The sequence below is a fragment of the Hirundo rustica genome, chromosome 7, assembly GCF_015227805.2.
Source record: "Hirundo rustica isolate bHirRus1 chromosome 7, bHirRus1.pri.v3, whole genome shotgun sequence".
In the NCBI taxonomy this organism is placed as follows: Eukaryota; Metazoa; Chordata; class Aves; order Passeriformes; family Hirundinidae; genus Hirundo; species Hirundo rustica.
The window spans coordinates 59,408-76,095 of record NC_053456.1 but is presented as its reverse complement, the minus strand read 5'-3'; the positions used below and the strand labels follow the sequence as shown (position 1 = coordinate 76,095).

Here is a 16,688-nt window from a genome sequence, read left to right as displayed (position 1 = left end):
CTTCATTATCCTTTCCAACAATTCCAGAGCAGAATTCCTTAAATTCTGTGTAAGGCTCCAAAAAGACAAGAGCATTATCAGTCATTGTATTATTTTTAAGTCTACCTTCTTTCCCAAGGCTTTATACTGTAAACATTACTGGTGACAAATACTTAAACGTAGCAGTCCCACTAATTACTAATGTAGAGTCCATCAGGTAGAACAATTTTTCAGGTAGTTTTTCTTTACATTTTTAATAGTTTAAATTTTAAGTTTTGGGTGATTCCTCCCTCAGCAGCGAGAAAAATCTTCCCAATCTCTCTTTGCAAACTACCAAGGCTTAACCCATTCAACTCTTTACAGTGCCTGACCTACATCAAGTGAGAAGAGTCTTATGTCCTTTACACACAGATAACAAGACATTCAAGAGGCCCTGAAGGGCATGAGTAACAAGGTAAAGGGAGAGAATTCACATTAAAGGCAACAGGCAACACACAGACACTGACAAGCCCAGCACATCTTTTCCTAAGTCCATGCTTTCAGAGACTATGTTTGAAATATCATCTGTCACTAAGCAAGGTTTTAAAATGTATACTTGTTTTGATAATTGGTCTTTTTTCCAATGATCTGAAAGATATTCTAGAAAAAGAGAAGGAACTGGTATTAGGAATCGTGTCAAATGCACAGATGAATTCCGTTTAACAAAGCTGAGAAAACCCTTGTATCCTTTGTTCCTTGTTGCTACATTAAAAAACCTGAAACAAGCGCTAAGACTTCCTAACACTCCTAGAGTTTCTTTCACCTGGTGTCTCAAGAAATGCTAACACCACAATAAAATAAATCACACTTTCTCCTCCCCCAAAAAGAAACAAAAATCTAACTAATATCATAAAATTACTACCTTCATTATTTATTTCCATTTAAATCTCAAATATAAGTATTTCCATATAAATCTCAAAGGAACTTCAGTATTGGAGTTTAACAAAGTATATTTGGTTTTTTTTCTTTTTACGGAATGGTTCCAGACCATGGCACTATATGATGGTAAATTTAGGACAGTAAAGAGCTTAAACACTAAAGAACCTGGATAAGAACTTAACACAGCCAATAGGTGAACCTGTGTGCTAGCTGGATTATATGTTCTACATACCTCTTTTCCAACTAAAACTGTATGATTAAAAACAAAATAATGGCAAAATACTGCATTTTGCCTGGCCTTTCCGCAGAGGCTGAATGAATACATGGTCCCAGTTCTGTTTAATGACTACGCGCTACATTCCGCTTACCAACCCGTAGGAATTACTCTGCACACTAACAAACCACGCATTTCCGTTTTCAAGTAAATAACTACCCAGCACACTACAGTTTAAAGTCAGTGAAGACAGCTCTTTTTTCATCCTCTACCAACACTTGTGATGTTGGTAAAAGACTAAAGTCTTCCAGAGTCCTTATCTCTCTAACAGTGAAACTATCTCGCCTTCATAAAGTCCTAAGAAAGACAAACTAAAAAATTAATGAGAACCTACTGTTTTCCTCACACAAATCTTCTGGTGATTCCTTGTTGGATTGTCTGTTGTTATTTACAGTAAAAATGGTTTTAAAGTAGAAATGTAATAGTATAACACAAAATCTTTAAAGCTTATATGTCAGTCTAAAAAAAAGGGTGTTTCATTCCCTTCTGCGATGCAGTGGGGAAAATCATCTGTACCTAGATTCTGAATGCTGCATAATGTTGTTCAAAACTTCCCTTTACTATAAAATATGTTGACCAACATATACTTGCTACATTTTGTCTACATTTAGAATGTTGTAAACTATCAAACAATCACAAAAATCACTGCTTACCTTGACAACTGTTTCAGTGTTCCTTGTGGTGGCAATTAACAATCACAAACTACTTTATAATGTAGTACAACATAAATCACTGAATATACTGCAGTAAAACTCCAGTATTAACTCAGAAGTTGAGCCACACTTGGGAGAAAACTGGTAGATTATGGGACTCCTCCTTGGGACAAATTATTTCAGTGATGAACACACTAAGTATCATTCTTAGTACTCTATTAGAATAGACTATTTATTAAAAATAAAATAAAATAAAAAGTCACCATTACCTACCCTATTAAGTTTTATTTAAAGATACCTATAGATTAGACTCTGGGAGATGGATCACAAGAGAAGGGATTTGAACACAAGAGTGTTCATACAGTGAAACGCTTACTGTGCCGGAGGGAGAGAGGGAAGGGAAGGGTGTAGGAAACTGCATTGTTGGTTATACCTCCCAACAGTCAAGATCTACTATTCCCAAATATGCCATTATAAGAAAATTATAGAACTAACAGCAGTGGGATATTCCTCTCCCTCACTCTGGGATATGAGACTGGGTGCACAAGCTTCATTTTATTTGCAACTCCGATAATTCCACGTCTTGCACAGGAACAGAAAAGTAGCAACAAAGACCTTAACAATTGCAGTTCAAGCTGGGAGGGACTGTTCTATTTGAATTCAATGACACCACTAATGGCTTCTTAGCAGTTTCATGAAATCAACCAGCTGTCAAATCGATGCATCAGAAGGAACAGTTATGCACTCCCATATGAAAAAGCAACACATCAGGATGTTTTGCAAAACATCTGCTCCTTTACAATGCAGTTCTACAATAAACGTGCAAACAAAGAAAACATGAAAAAGGGCAACAGGACCTCTAAGGAAAGGCTTCTGTTACCTTCTTATTTGCATTTTAAGTGTCTCCAAAAAAAGACCAAAAAAGCCAGGCTTGCAGAACTCTCTTAACATAAGGTCAGTATAAAGATTAAACAAATATACTCAAGTGGTCAACCACTGCTCTTTCCCTCCCTGATATAAAGATATTGCTAGTCTTTCCTTTGAAAATGCAAACCATTTTATTACACGTTCAAGAAAATAAAGTATTTTTCACCAAAAGGTACAAAATATGTATTTAGTTTTTTTCCCTCTCACACTACTCAAAAAATTTTACAATGGCACTGACAACCCACAAGAATCTTAAAAACAATTACCTTTTTGTGGAAATACAGACCTGTAAGAAACCCAGCACAATGGAATTTAGTTTAAGAAAATAATTTGGATGAGAAATACCCGTATGTCATGGTTTAGGAATGGTATTCTCCACTTCAGTGCTCCCACTGAAACCATGTGTTACTCATTTGCTCCCTCCCCTTCTTCAGGATGGAGAGGAGAATTGGAGGCACAAAAGGTAAAGGTCATGGGCTGAAATAAGAACAATTTACTGGAAATAGCAATGAGATAAGAAAACAAACAATAATAGCAACAATACCAATGACAGAGACTACAAAAAAGTGTCCAAAGATTTGGAAAAAACAATACCCTAAGTCCACTCGGAAGAGAGAACCTAGGGTACTGTTGTTGGTATTGTTGTTTCCGTGTCCCCAAAAGGAATGGAGTGCCTTGCCTGCCTTTCCCACCCCTAGCAGAGGTAAGGTGGTCAGAACTACTGGGTCCTGGCCATGCCCTTCCTGGCTACTGCAAAAGTGAACCCTGTTGGGGCTGGAAGTAGAACACGATACCACAATTCCAGTTTACTCTCAATACACAATAGTCACAAAACTTTATACTGTGCCATCCAGAACAGACTTTGGATCAGGAACAAAAAGAAAACAATACCTAACCCTCTGAAGAAATACTTTTTACTTTTCAGAGAGTTCTGTTTATGAACAACTTCATCACAATTTGATATGAATACTCCCCTTGCTTACAGGAATTGGTATGACCTACGATTAAACCAGCATCACCTGCTTGAAGCAAACATAGAATTTCTTGAACACTGAAGATTCCTTAACAATTCCTAGTGCTTTCTTTACATATACTTTACAAAAATTACCTTGGCTCCCATTTTCTTAACATTATGCAGCTCACTCATTTTGCAGCATTTTGACAAAAACACGTATGTAGTTTATTATGAGATGTCAAAGCTATACTGCCATTTTCAGAAACTACTTATCCTCTGTTGCTCACAATTTATAAACTATCCAATCTTCTAGACCTTCAATGCATTTATAATTTAGAATCGCCTGCTGTACGTGCTTTCAACTGTTTAAATGTTTTCATTTTCCTTCAGATAGTTAATAGCAAATCCAACCACACTTTCTGATGCATTTAGGAATGAAAAGTAAAGTAAGCATCTGACATTTGTTCTAAGATAACCTTAAGGCTGCTTTAAGTACAACATTCAATACTGACTTGGATAGAAAGAAAGTCTTGATGTACAAACAGCTATTCCTATTATTTTCTATGTTAACTCTTGTCAGTACTTTTCCCAATCCTGAAGACAAAGAAAATGTGAATAAAATACAAGTAGTTTCATGTTCTCCAGAGTGTGACTTTAAATATGCAGCAAGTCAAACAAGCATAGAAAGAAGAATGGAAAAACAAGCCTTTACCTACAACAATTATTCCTTATCAATTACATGTTTCATTAAGTCATGTGACCAAAAAAATTTATATGAGATTTAAAAAAAAAAAATCAATTGAGAACCAAATTAACAGAACAGTACCTTTCATTGTTCTCCCTTTCACAACAGCTAATGCAAAACTTGTAGTCAAAGAGATTTGATTTTGAATTTTGGGTAAGGAGTTGTTGTAGGGTTGGTTCTTTCAATGAGTTTAGTATAGTTACTACGTTTAGCCACACACATTACACAGTACTTGGAACATAACCCAAAGTACATGCAATATTTATAGGTATTTTCCAGATAGAACCTTTTAATAATATACCTTTGTAAGTTTGTTGCTTCCAAACATACCTCCAAGTCTGTAATTTAAAAACTGAGGTCTGTATTGCCATGTTCCTCATGCCAAAAACACAGTTTATTTCTCAAGGAAGATCCTGTACCAAGTATCTCATGTAAACCTCACATCAGATTAATACTTGCCATAAACAAATCCAATACAAATCTCCAGATAATCTGTTATTTAACATAGTAACTTCAGAACTATTTTTTAAATAATTTAACAGTTAAGCACTGGACATTAAATACTAAGGCAAAGGCAGAAAAAAAAAGGAGGGGGGGGTGCACAATTGTTTTCCTGAAATGAAACCAGACACCAGATAAAGAAGCATACTCACAGTGTCCCCTGTACGTGCACGCTCAACTAGGAACCTTTCTCTTTAAAGTGCGGTTTACAACACGTTAGATCAGGAATTCCAGGGGAAAGCACAGAGCCTTGGAGAAAATTCCCCTTAAACTTTACATGACGTCACTATCGGTCCCTGTAACATTCCCTAAACTTTGATGCTTATCCAGAAGCGCTTTCAGGTTTTCTACTCATTCCCTCCTAAAACAGACGGTCAGACTTAGGAATAAAAATTTGCCCAAGATGGCGAAAGGCTTGTTGTTTAGAGGGCAGAAAAATGGAGGATATTGTAATATACACAAAGGGATAAATTCCAACAACTCGGCCCAGCACTGCAGCTGCTTGTTTCTCTTTACAAGGACAGGACACGCACAAAGCCGCGGACAGAGGGGCCCGCAGCGAGCCGGGGGTGCGGAGCGGCGCCCGCTCCCGGCCCGCGCCGCGCCCCGCGAAAGGGAAGGAGGGAGGGAGGGAGCGCCTACTCACCCGCGCGCGGGAGCGGGGGCTGCGCGGGGCCGGGGGTCGCCCGCGGAGGGGCAGCCCGTGCTGGTGCCGCTGGCCCGCGGCCGCTCCGCGCGGCCCCGCCTCGCGCACGCCCTGACAGCCCCGACCGAGGGAAGCGGGGCAGCGCCCGCCGCCAAGAGGGGAACGGGGCGAGAGGGCCGCCGGGAGCGGAGCGTACCGCACAGCGCCACACAAAAGAGCCGCTAGCAGCCGCCGCGCCGCCCCGGAGGCTGCGGGTGTCCGTCGGCAGAGACGTGACCGGCGCCGCCCGGCCGAGGCACGGGCGGGCGGCCATGAGCAAAGTTTAAAATCGCTCGGAACACGGCCGTCCCGTCTGCAGACACCCCGGCCCGACCCTTCCGCGGGACTCACCTCCACGCAGCCACTCCGCCTCCCGGCCGCAGCCCTGCCAGGGCAGGGCCCCGCAGCGGGACTCGCGCTCGGCCCACACAACAAAGGGGCGATACGCACCGGCGGGGACGCGGCCGGCGAGGCGGGAGCTACCCGGGTTCGGGAGCCCCGGCACGGCAGAACGCCATCCCACCCCAGCCGCTCACCTGGGGGAAGCTCCGCCGCTCGGTGCGCGGGGTGCGCGGCTCTCACTCTCCCGCTCTGTCCCCTCCGCGGTGCGGGCGGCGCGCGCCGGGCCGGCCCTTCCCGGCGCTCCCCGGAGCCGGGCGGGGGCGCGCGCGGGCGGCGGCGCGCGCGGCGGCCGCCCCCAGCCGGCGGGACCCTGGAGGGGGTCGCGGACCCCGCGCCCCCGGTGACGTCACCGCCGGCGCTCCCCGCAGGGCTGGCGGTGGGGCCGGGCCGGGAGCTGCCGGCGGGATCGCGGATCTGCTGCGGGACCCGCGCCCGCCCTCGGCTTGGGAAAAGTTCTGAACTGCCCACGTTCTTCCCGCAGCGACGGAAAGTTCCCGTCCGCCTTGGGTCATTTTTTAATGATGACTTTATCCGTCGGGGGAGAAACAAAGTTGCCCATCTTAAGAACCTACAGATTAGGGTCAGGTTAAAAAAAATTAATAAAGCAACAATTGAATCAGTGGTGTAAACAATTACCGCCTACCAAAAAAAAAAAAAAAAAAAAAAATCTACTTCTAAAAGAGGAGACATTTTAAAGAAGCAACGTTCAACTTTTAAGTTCTTTAGGTACTCGATAAATTCAAGTAAAGCAGGCAACAAGGGTGGCAGAAATAAATTTAAATCAAGGGGAAGTTTTTAACACCAGCTATTGACACAAGAATTAAAATTTAAAAATACATCATTTAAATACAAATCTCGCCTTGCCTGGAACAACCCACAGAGGTTCCCTGTAGAAAACTAAAAGCTGTACTTCCCTACACCAACTCTTCACACTACACATGCGGGTTTTGTTGTTGTTGTTGTTGTTTTTGTTTGGGTTTTTTGTTGGTGGTGGGTTTTTGGTTTTGTTTTGTTTGTTTGTTTGTTTTTTCCTTTCCTTGGCGTAGTCTCAAACTCAAGCAGGGTAAAAGTACTCTTGCAAGAGCCCAGTGACTGCTCCCTACAAAGCATAACGCTATAAAGTTAAGCCATAGTGGTTTTGGTTGAAGAAATGAATAAGAAAATCTTCGTGATTTCAGTATAAGTTGGTAAAAACATACTTGCAGAATTCAAGAATATGTACAGCTTCTTAACCTATTAAATACTACATATAAGCGTTCTAAAAATCAACAATATTTCTAAATAAAGTCGATCTATGCATAAAGAAATATGCACATGTAGAAAGATGCCATTGTCTTCTGTTTCCTCTTCAGCCACTGGCTGCGATTCTAATTGTGCTGGAGGATCTTCATTAGTATTAACACATGGGGAGATTTCACAAAGCTGCTTCATTAGGGGGAGGGGAAAAAAAAAAAAAAAAAAAAAAAAAAGCCTGGCAGACTAGCTCTTTTTGCATGCAACGAGAATGTCAGCCTTACCTCGGTCATTTGTAACATAATAAGTGCAAGCACAATGATTGCAGTGCAGGAGCACTGGGGGAAGGGCAAAAACACTGCCTAATATGGATATGAGAAAAGAAAGCTTCTCATTACACAGTAAAATTTATTCTAAAAATTAGTGAAGATTATGTCTCATGAGACTCATGCTAAATACATTAATGTACTGATATGTTTTTAAGTATTATTTTTGTACCAGGCTATTTCATTCCAAGGATTCACATCCCGCAGCAAAGATTTCCTAGCATTTATTGATTTTTTTTTTGTCCACCACATTCCCGGAATACAGATTTTAATCATTTCACTACACCACACTCAGTAATTTCATTAAAAAATTGAAGCTTCCATCCCCAGAAAGTCATTTAATCTCAACGACACACAATTTCTTTTAGCAGCAAACTGTCTCAACAGTAAAAGCTGGCCTAAGGTTCAAATGCATAACTTAGTCCCAAATTCTCCATGCTCTGCATTCCTTTGAAGCTATAATTTGACTAACTACCTAATAACTGTAATAAGGACAATGATTTCTTTATAATATGGTATTAACCCACATTTAATTAACTCAGAGGCTGAGCTCTGTACACGTTTGATTGGGTCAGTACCTCTCTAACCTCAAATTTTATTAATAATGGTCTAAAAAAAGAGTGTGGGGTAAGAACCAGTATAGATACAATAAACAGCTGCTTTGCTCAGAATGTTATCCATTGAAAGCTCACACATTTTGCAATACAACACTCACTCATAGGATAACAGAATTTTCTAAAGGGAAACAAACAATGGGTTTAGATAACTCACTATGAAATTTACTGGATGTTTGGTGCATATTTAATATTGCTGCTTGTAACATTTAAAAGAAATTCTAGTAATAATAGAAATTTTATTATTACAACCTCTCTAAATAACCATTGTAAATATGTTGTTGTTGTTGTTGTTAGTAAGAGGAATTATAATATCTTGTGACAAATGTGTGTATGTTTGGACAATGTTATGTAATCCTTGTTTTCTGTAATGCTCAGCAGGATAGAATTTAATCAATGTGAGCACAGTCAACACATATTTCTCTTCACAAAGTTCAGTCAATTCTTCAAATTTACATCACTGGGTTATATTTGTCACCAAAATATGAACAATATCTTTCTCATTGTACTGAATATTAGTTCGGCTTTTGGTCAACTATTTAATATAGACTTAGGTAGCTATATAATATTTTACAGCCTACACCAAAATATGTTTAGAAAGTTACAATTTTTCCACTAGTCACAAACAAATCAGTTTTACTGCTGTAAAACTTACTAAGGTTTTAAAAACATTACAATTCCTTTGTCTTAATATGCTTATTCAACAGAAGCTGTTGTTAGTGGATGTTACTGATGCATTTAAAGTGATTAGCTATTACATCAGAAAAGTCCCTAGCTTTCAAATTTGGCTGTTCTCCCTCAGGCAGTATGAAAGCTATAATTCTCAATTTTAAAAAATGCAAATTCAAACAGCAGCACATATACTACAAAAACAGGATTCTCTTCTTCCTTTGCTTCCTTTTCATGATTAATTACAGATACAGTTAGCCTTTGCATTCTTTTCAGGCGTCCAGCGTAAATACCATTTAAAAAAATACACCATGCCAGAGTTTTGTAGTTCCCTTGGTATTTTCTGCTATGCTTTTTGATCCTATCATTATATTTTTTTTAACTAGCTGCATGCACCAACGCATTCATAATCTTAACTCCTGAATCGGGAGAAAAAAGAATAAAATAAGCACCGTATTTACAGACATGTAACCTCACATTTGAATAATTACACTGATGTCACAAAGGCCATTTACATACCATACATAAATGTCTGGAAGGTCAAATCCAAAATTCCTGTAGGACCATAGAGGTAGAGTTCACTGCCATGATCTCCTCAGAGTCACAGACAGTTTAACAGGTTTCTCCCTTCTGCACCTCTACTCACAGGCTAGCAGCACAGGTTTAGAGCCTTTCATTTGCAGCAATCCAGCCGTTTGTGGGGCTATGCTAAAGGTAAAGCTCACACAATATGTCCAAATTCTGATCTTATAACAGGATCTGTTCTAGACAGACCTTCTTACACACCTAAACAAACAAAAGGTCTTTGAAAGTATTTTAAAAGGCTATGCAGTATTCACTAGGGACTAGAAACTATACTGTATACTTCTGTTAACAGGTGTCTTGTGCACTGTTTGTGAAGCATGCATTTTATTGTCATAAAATATATTAAAACACATTAGCCACATTGTAAGCAAAAAGTTACCATCAATCAAAAATAACAAAATTTTTTCAAGGTTAGTAGGGCTTGTCCATCCCCTGATGCAGGGTTGAAATAGTTAGCATTTAATGAATACTATTAATTTTTTTAAAAATAAAAGCTTAATTTTCATAAAAACCTGAATGTATCATTCAATTGTGACATGCAATCTGGTTTTTTAACACATTACACTCAAAAATATTGCAAAGCCTTTTTGCTGAATTGCTCTGTGTTTAGGAGGTTTACTGTCATCACAGGTACTTGTCAGCATTTGCAGAGGTTATGCTACCACTCTCTGACAGCTATTTATACAATTTAACATGTGTAAGTACTCCTGGCTTTATGCTCTTATACACATGGGTTTATTTTGCCATCCTGGAGTGGTCAAATGAATATCTACTTCACTACAATGAATGAGGGTCGAGGTACAAAATTTTGGCCAAGGAATCTTTATAAACATAAATAAGTTTACAAAAAGTACAAAACTAATTTTATGGTTTTGCAGTGAATGAATATGTTCACCACTAGGTTGCTTTCATTAAGAAATGCTCTGTAATTGATGAAAATCAGTATGTAGGTAAATTTTTTTTTAAGTTTTTCAAAGGTACTGAAGTAAATTAATCCATGGAGCAGCCATACCTGGTTTGCAGATAACACAGATTTGAAGAACTAAAATAAGAACTTCTGAAGAGTTCTGGGAGAGGTGAAAGCAGTTATGCATTATTTCCCTTCACTCGTAAATTGTTAAAGGATACTTTTGCCCATCTTAAAAGATAGAGAAATCCATGATTTGTTCTGCCAATCCCATTTCATACTCCAGCCTTGCCTTCCATAGCTCCTCTACATCTCTTTCATGTCTATGATCAAAAATAGTCTTTTTATTAACCAACTAAATTTCTGAAAGTGAGAAATGCCAGTTCAATCTAAACAGTTAAAAAATTAACCTTTTGAAAGTAGAGAGGTAAAAAAAAGTTCTTCACTAGATCCCTTCTGTACTGATATTCTTGTTGAATTTGACAGTTAAAGTACCTGGCTCTGTCTTGTACTCAGAACCAGCGTTGGATTTTAAGTACAAGGGTGCTTTCAACTGCAAGTTGTTTGGGACATATATCCAGGATGTTATATATACCCTTGGAATTAATTAAAAACAAGGTCATTTTAAATGTTACAGTCAGGAAATAAATTACCTCTACATTAGAAAAGAATTAGGTTACATTTTTTCTGACTGGAAAAGCACCAACCTCACCAAGAGCAAGGTTAGCAAATAAGGTACTGAAAATCTTTGACAGCCATGAGAGCTCACAGTGGTCTATCAAAATCTTTGCAAATTAAAGTGACTAAAAGACATACATAAAAACAAAAGAATCAGGGATTACATTTGTATCATTTTTTCACTAGGTGTTTTAGAAGAACCCAAAGCAAGGAAACACTAACTTGCAAATTCAGTTAAGTTTTAACTTCTTCCAAAAAATGGGTGCTTTTTGCTATTTAGGAATATTTGGCATTTTCCCTTTCCTATACAGGTCTACAAAATACCTTACATAATAACTTGGTTAATTTTCTTATGCCTACAAAGCTCTCTTCTCTGCCAAGCTCTCTACAAAACAAACTGCAGTTAGTTTTTTCTGATAAAGGATGCAGTGTGGGGTTATTTAATCCTGTTTCTTCTTTAACCCTAAACCTAACCCTAACCCTAACCCTAACCCTAACCCTAACCCTAACCCTAACCCTAACCCTCTTCTTGACCAAAACTGCAGTTAGTTTTCTCTGATCAAAGGATGTAGTATGGGGTTTTTTTATCCTGTTGCCTCTTTAACCGCAAGGATGCAAAGAGGCCCACCTCAAAATTTAGTGTAGATCTGTAGTAATTGCACCCACAAGTGAAACGAAGCTCTTTCAGGGTGGAACACAACAGCTGTTACATAGCTGACATGACTATACAATAGTTTTGCACAGGAAGTGATGGCATTTCTTATTAAACTATATTTGAGCAGGAAGTAATGCTATGTAATTAGCCAACTTGGAACCTGGCCAGGTAACAAGGACTACGAACTCTTGTAAAAATTTCAGCATGGTCTTAGTTAATTTTCCATGAACCTAATTTAAAATACAGCATATTATTACTGCATATATAGCGCTGTATGCACCAAAAAGAGCTGTGGCAAATTATATTGTCCGTATATACATTTTCAAGTTGCACTTAGGCTATTAATGATGTTGCTATTAGTGTACTTTTAATAATTTCATTGATAAAACACCATCCAGTTGGCTACCTTTAAAGCTGCATCAAATATATGCATATTGTCTAGATGATTTTTATATATTAAAACAGAATAATACAGAATACCAACACTGTGACAGAACAAAGATTTTTTGGTTGGTTGGGTGGTGGGGTTTCTGGCTTTTTTTTTTTTTTTTTTTTTTTTTTTTTTTTTTAAGAGATGCACGCTGTTCAAGTTTTATTTAATATAGGTCTCTCATGCCTGCAAAGTTTCAAGGCAGAACCTGGCTTTGCTTACACAGTTCTGATTCTTCAGCTTGTAGATCTTCTCTTAGTCTATCCTTATTGTGTTTGCCATTTTGCTAAAGACATTATATGTTGGGGTTCCTGGCTCTTTCCTGCTCCAAAGTCAGGGCAAATAAAACTCAGGAAACATTGGTTTTGAAGTCTCACTCTGAAATTTATTGTCCTTATCTAATAGACACTCACAAGATGTGAGCTCTCTCTAGCAAGTCGGGAAAGTGAGCCTAAAATGGTGTCTATTCAAGGATATTTAACTCCCAATTATCCAATAAACACTTGACATCTATACTATTTATGTTTCTAATCCAATTATGCTCACCTGAAACCCGCAATGCGGACATCTTTCCCCCAATTACAGAAAACAACCCAGATTTGTGAAAAAGAAGGAAGAAGAAGGTGCAAAAAGACAACTAATCCACACCCAAAGTTCTCCATCTTGGCTCCCATATATCACCATACACGAAAATCCCAAATCTAAGTTTTTCACCCTGTGGGATCACACAGTGCTGTCCAAACTACATCCCCATGATCCCCATACTATCACTCATTTTTGGGAGCCTGTTTAAGGCCTAGGGTCAAATGCACTGCTTCCATGAAGTTCTGTGTCTGTCAGCAGAGTCCAAAATTCTCAGCATCTAGGGTTCCCACAATTATAAACAATTCTAAACAATTCTAAACAATTATAAACACATTTCTATATTTTAACACCTTGATGATGCATCCACAAACCACAAATACGTAAAACAGAGCAAGAATTACTGCAAAAAAGCTAAGATGGAGGATAAATGCACTGACTTTCACAACAGTACCACTAATTGAAAGAAATACAGAGGACACAGGTCTAACACCCAAGAATGTCCTCAGCATAACAGAATCAACCCATTAATATATTTAATTCCTCCCCCAACATCATAAATGCTATTCTAGGTGAGAGCTATATTGAAAGGTAAGATACACAAAGGTGCTTAGAAGTTACATTCACTTGCTCTTTCCTCATTGCCTTACAGACAGTAACTCTTAAATGAAAAAAATACTAATGATTATGTTCTTTTTATAGACAAGGATTGAGGTAGACAAAACTAAGAGCTGAAATCATAAGCCTGTGATTCTAAATCCTGTAAAGTTCTATGTTCCAAGTATTAGAAAAAAGCTTCTTAGAAATAGTTTTGTACCAAGATTAGTTGTATATGTTGATAAAGAAATACACATGCCATGAACGGATAGTTTCCTAGGAATTTATAATAATGCAATTTGTCAGGGAGTTCAGAAATAATATTCCCGAGTGCAATACTATTGCCATTAAAAAAAAAAAAAAGTGTTTATCCTATTGCTCTATCTTCAGAATCTCTTGCTAATCCATTATTTCTTAATCTGAGTACATTTTCTGCATCATCTGTTTGATGACACATCTATTTGCACTACCTTAGAACCCTCAGAACACTATCACCACATATGTCACAACATAACCAAAATAAGCCTTCTTTCAGGACTACAGTGAGCTGAACTATGGATATAGAGATTATTATTGCAACTATCAGAACCTGAAAATTTTTTTAGTGTTTCTGAAAAGACTGCAATATGTAGTATGGAAATTTTAAACAGTTTCATCCTGTTTTGTACATAAGTAATTAACATTTCTTTGCAAGAAAGCAAGCAAGAAAAGGATCTTTTCCATACTACTGAAAATTCTAAACTCCCTACATTTATTGTTATATATTTGGGGTTATGTTTTCTAAAAAAAAAAAGAAAAAAAAAAAAAAAAAAAAAAAAGCTACTTAATGTAACTAGAATAGTAGAAAACTGGCATATATGTATTGATAACACAAAACTTCCAGTCTTGGCCTTTTCTGTACCTTTTATCTTCTCCCCCTCCAGATTATATTGACTTCCTTTGTTGAAAGTTAAAAATGCATAAATGTATTGCTATCTGCTACAGAGGTCTCTACGACAAAGCCTTACCTAAATCACTTCTGGGCATGGTAAAACAACTAATTTGTGCTTCTGTGAAAGCTCATAATGATTATCTTAAGTGGGAAAGTGTATTAAGTTTGAACTTTTTATGACTATAGTAGGTAGTATTCGCAAATTAAGCATGTCATTCCGAATTTTAGCTTCTAAAAACTCAGGGGTTTGATCACATTTTGATCATAGAAATCAATAAAGATTGCTTTGATGCTTCTCATATCGTGTTTTAACATAAACAGAGAAATAGAAAACAAAAAGCCCAAAACATTCCAAGTGTCTGGTCTTGAATGTCTACATTAACTCATACATTAACTCATACTCAGCAGATATAAATACAGCTGCATTTTATGCATCTCATAAAAGACTGCATATGTTCATGAAGTGCAAGAGTTAAAAATAACTCCCAGTATTTTTAGTAGGCTATATATACTTCATTCAATCTCATTTTCTTCAGTACTTCAGTATAGTACTATAGTACTAAGTACTATAGTACTTCAGCAGTTTAGGAGAAACTTTAAACAGCTACTAAAAAAATAATATTAAAAAAAAAAAAAAAAAAAAAAAAAGGCAAACAGTGGAATACCTGTAGAGTTAATGACCAGACCCTGCATGTCTGGCTTTACCATATTAATGGCCCTTGGCCCACACTCATCTGTGACTGTAATTTCCATCTGTTGAAGACACTGCACGCATTGAAGCCGACCTGGGTATTGGCGGTGTTACAGCTCAGGGTTGAGAAGCAGCACGCCAGGAGCGCCTCCGAGCCTCCACGCCCGCCGAGCCCAGGGCGGCTCCCAGCCGCGCACTGTCCCCTCGCACCCGGCTCTGAGGGCCTGCGAGGCGGCAGCGTCACCGCCCGGCGCCGTGAGGGGACCGAGGGCCGGCCCGGCGCCTCAGCTCCCCGCCGCCGTTCCGCACGCCCTCGGGCCGCTGTGGCCCGCTCCGGGCCCCCGAGGAAAGCGACAACGACTTGCAGTGATGGCCTACACTGTGGGCCTGGCCTGCAGGTGAGCAGAAATGGCCTCCCATGGGGGCCGGCTGTGGGCAGCCGTGGCCTCACAGCCCAGTTGCACAGCAAGGCAACTTAGACAGGTAGCCTGAAAATAAGCAGACCTGCCTTTTGGAGTTTGTGCTCCCTCTGCCAGACTAGCTGCAGAGTCACTGAAGCACTTGAGTCCAAGTCCCGTCTTGGTTATTAAACTATATCTCTGCATGCAGTTGGGTTTTGCGCATACAAGTTTGACTGGAGGTGACCCCATACTCATCTGGAGTGGTTTATTGCGCAATTAAATTTTCTCACCTACTTCACTGGCAAGGGTTCTTCTTCAAAGAAGGCAAGTAGGTGTACTCGTTTCTTAAAAGGCTGTGTTTTGTGAAAGCACTCTGAAAAAGCTGGAGTAATGGCAAAGAATTATTTAAAAGGATTGATCTCTACTTGATGTACTATCTCCCCTCAAAAATCAGTGTTGGTAGAGGCAGTTCAACAAGATTGGCCAGCACTGAACATTAAGAGTAAGAACAAACTGCCAACAGCAGGCAATTTTCCCTTGCAGACTAACCTGAAATTATCTCATTCTGTATACTTCAGTGCACATAGAAGGCACAGACGAATTCTATAGATGCTGATAACCATAAGCAAGAAGATCAAGGTAAGTCTCAGACAACTTCAAGAGGTAATTAAATAGTATCATTATAGTTCTTCAGTCAAGAGATCTAGATGATGTCAAGGAAACTGCTAGCAAAGAATTCCCATAGTTATATTTGAAACATATGATTAAGCAAGTCCTCAGTAGTCTGTCTTTTCCTTCATGGGCAATTATTAAGAAAAGGTGTTTACTAAGGGTTTGCCGAACTCGTGAACCCATTCTTACCGAGCATTAATTTTCTGTCATAGAAAGTACGAAAGTATATGTTTCTGCTGTTAGACTTTGAGACCTTGAGCTATGCATTATTCTTTACTGATATTTTTTCATTTACTCTACCAAGAGTTCGGTTAAAAATAATGGGGTTTTCTTTTCCCCAGCATCAAATATATTAATTCCTTTCTCTGTGCCACCCTAACTTCCACCGATTTGTTTCAAGCCAAATGAACTGAGAAAAGTAATCTGAGGTTTGATTTCTTTGCCCTACTTCTGCTGAATAGTATTCATTTTATTCACTGATACTAGGTCTTTTCATTAAAGTGCGAGTTTTGTAAGCACACCAGAGATATATTAATATTAGCTGTTAAGTTACTTCTGTCTGTTGTCTGAGATTTACCTTGATCTCCTCTCGTTGTCATCAGCATTTATAGATTTCTTGGCTGTCTTCTATATGCACAGAAGTATATGGAACCAAAATAAGTTGGGGGGGGGTGACGG

General features: G+C 38.9%; 1 protein-coding gene across 11 annotated transcripts in view; it reads right to left on the bottom strand.

The window, feature by feature from the left end:
- Positions 1–6,270, bottom strand: part of BAZ2B (bromodomain adjacent to zinc finger domain 2B) — a 108,343-nt gene extending 102,073 nt beyond the window's left edge. For 10 of the 11 annotated variants that reach the window (XM_040068952.1, XM_040068959.1, XM_040068960.1 and 7 more), the window contains exon 1: positions 6,174–6,270. The gene's annotated coding sequence lies outside the window, so the exon portion shown is untranslated. The remainder of the gene's footprint in view (positions 1–6,173) is intronic. The other variant, XM_040068953.2, reaches the window with a different exon arrangement.
- Positions 6,271–16,688: the final 10,418 nt, after the last annotated feature.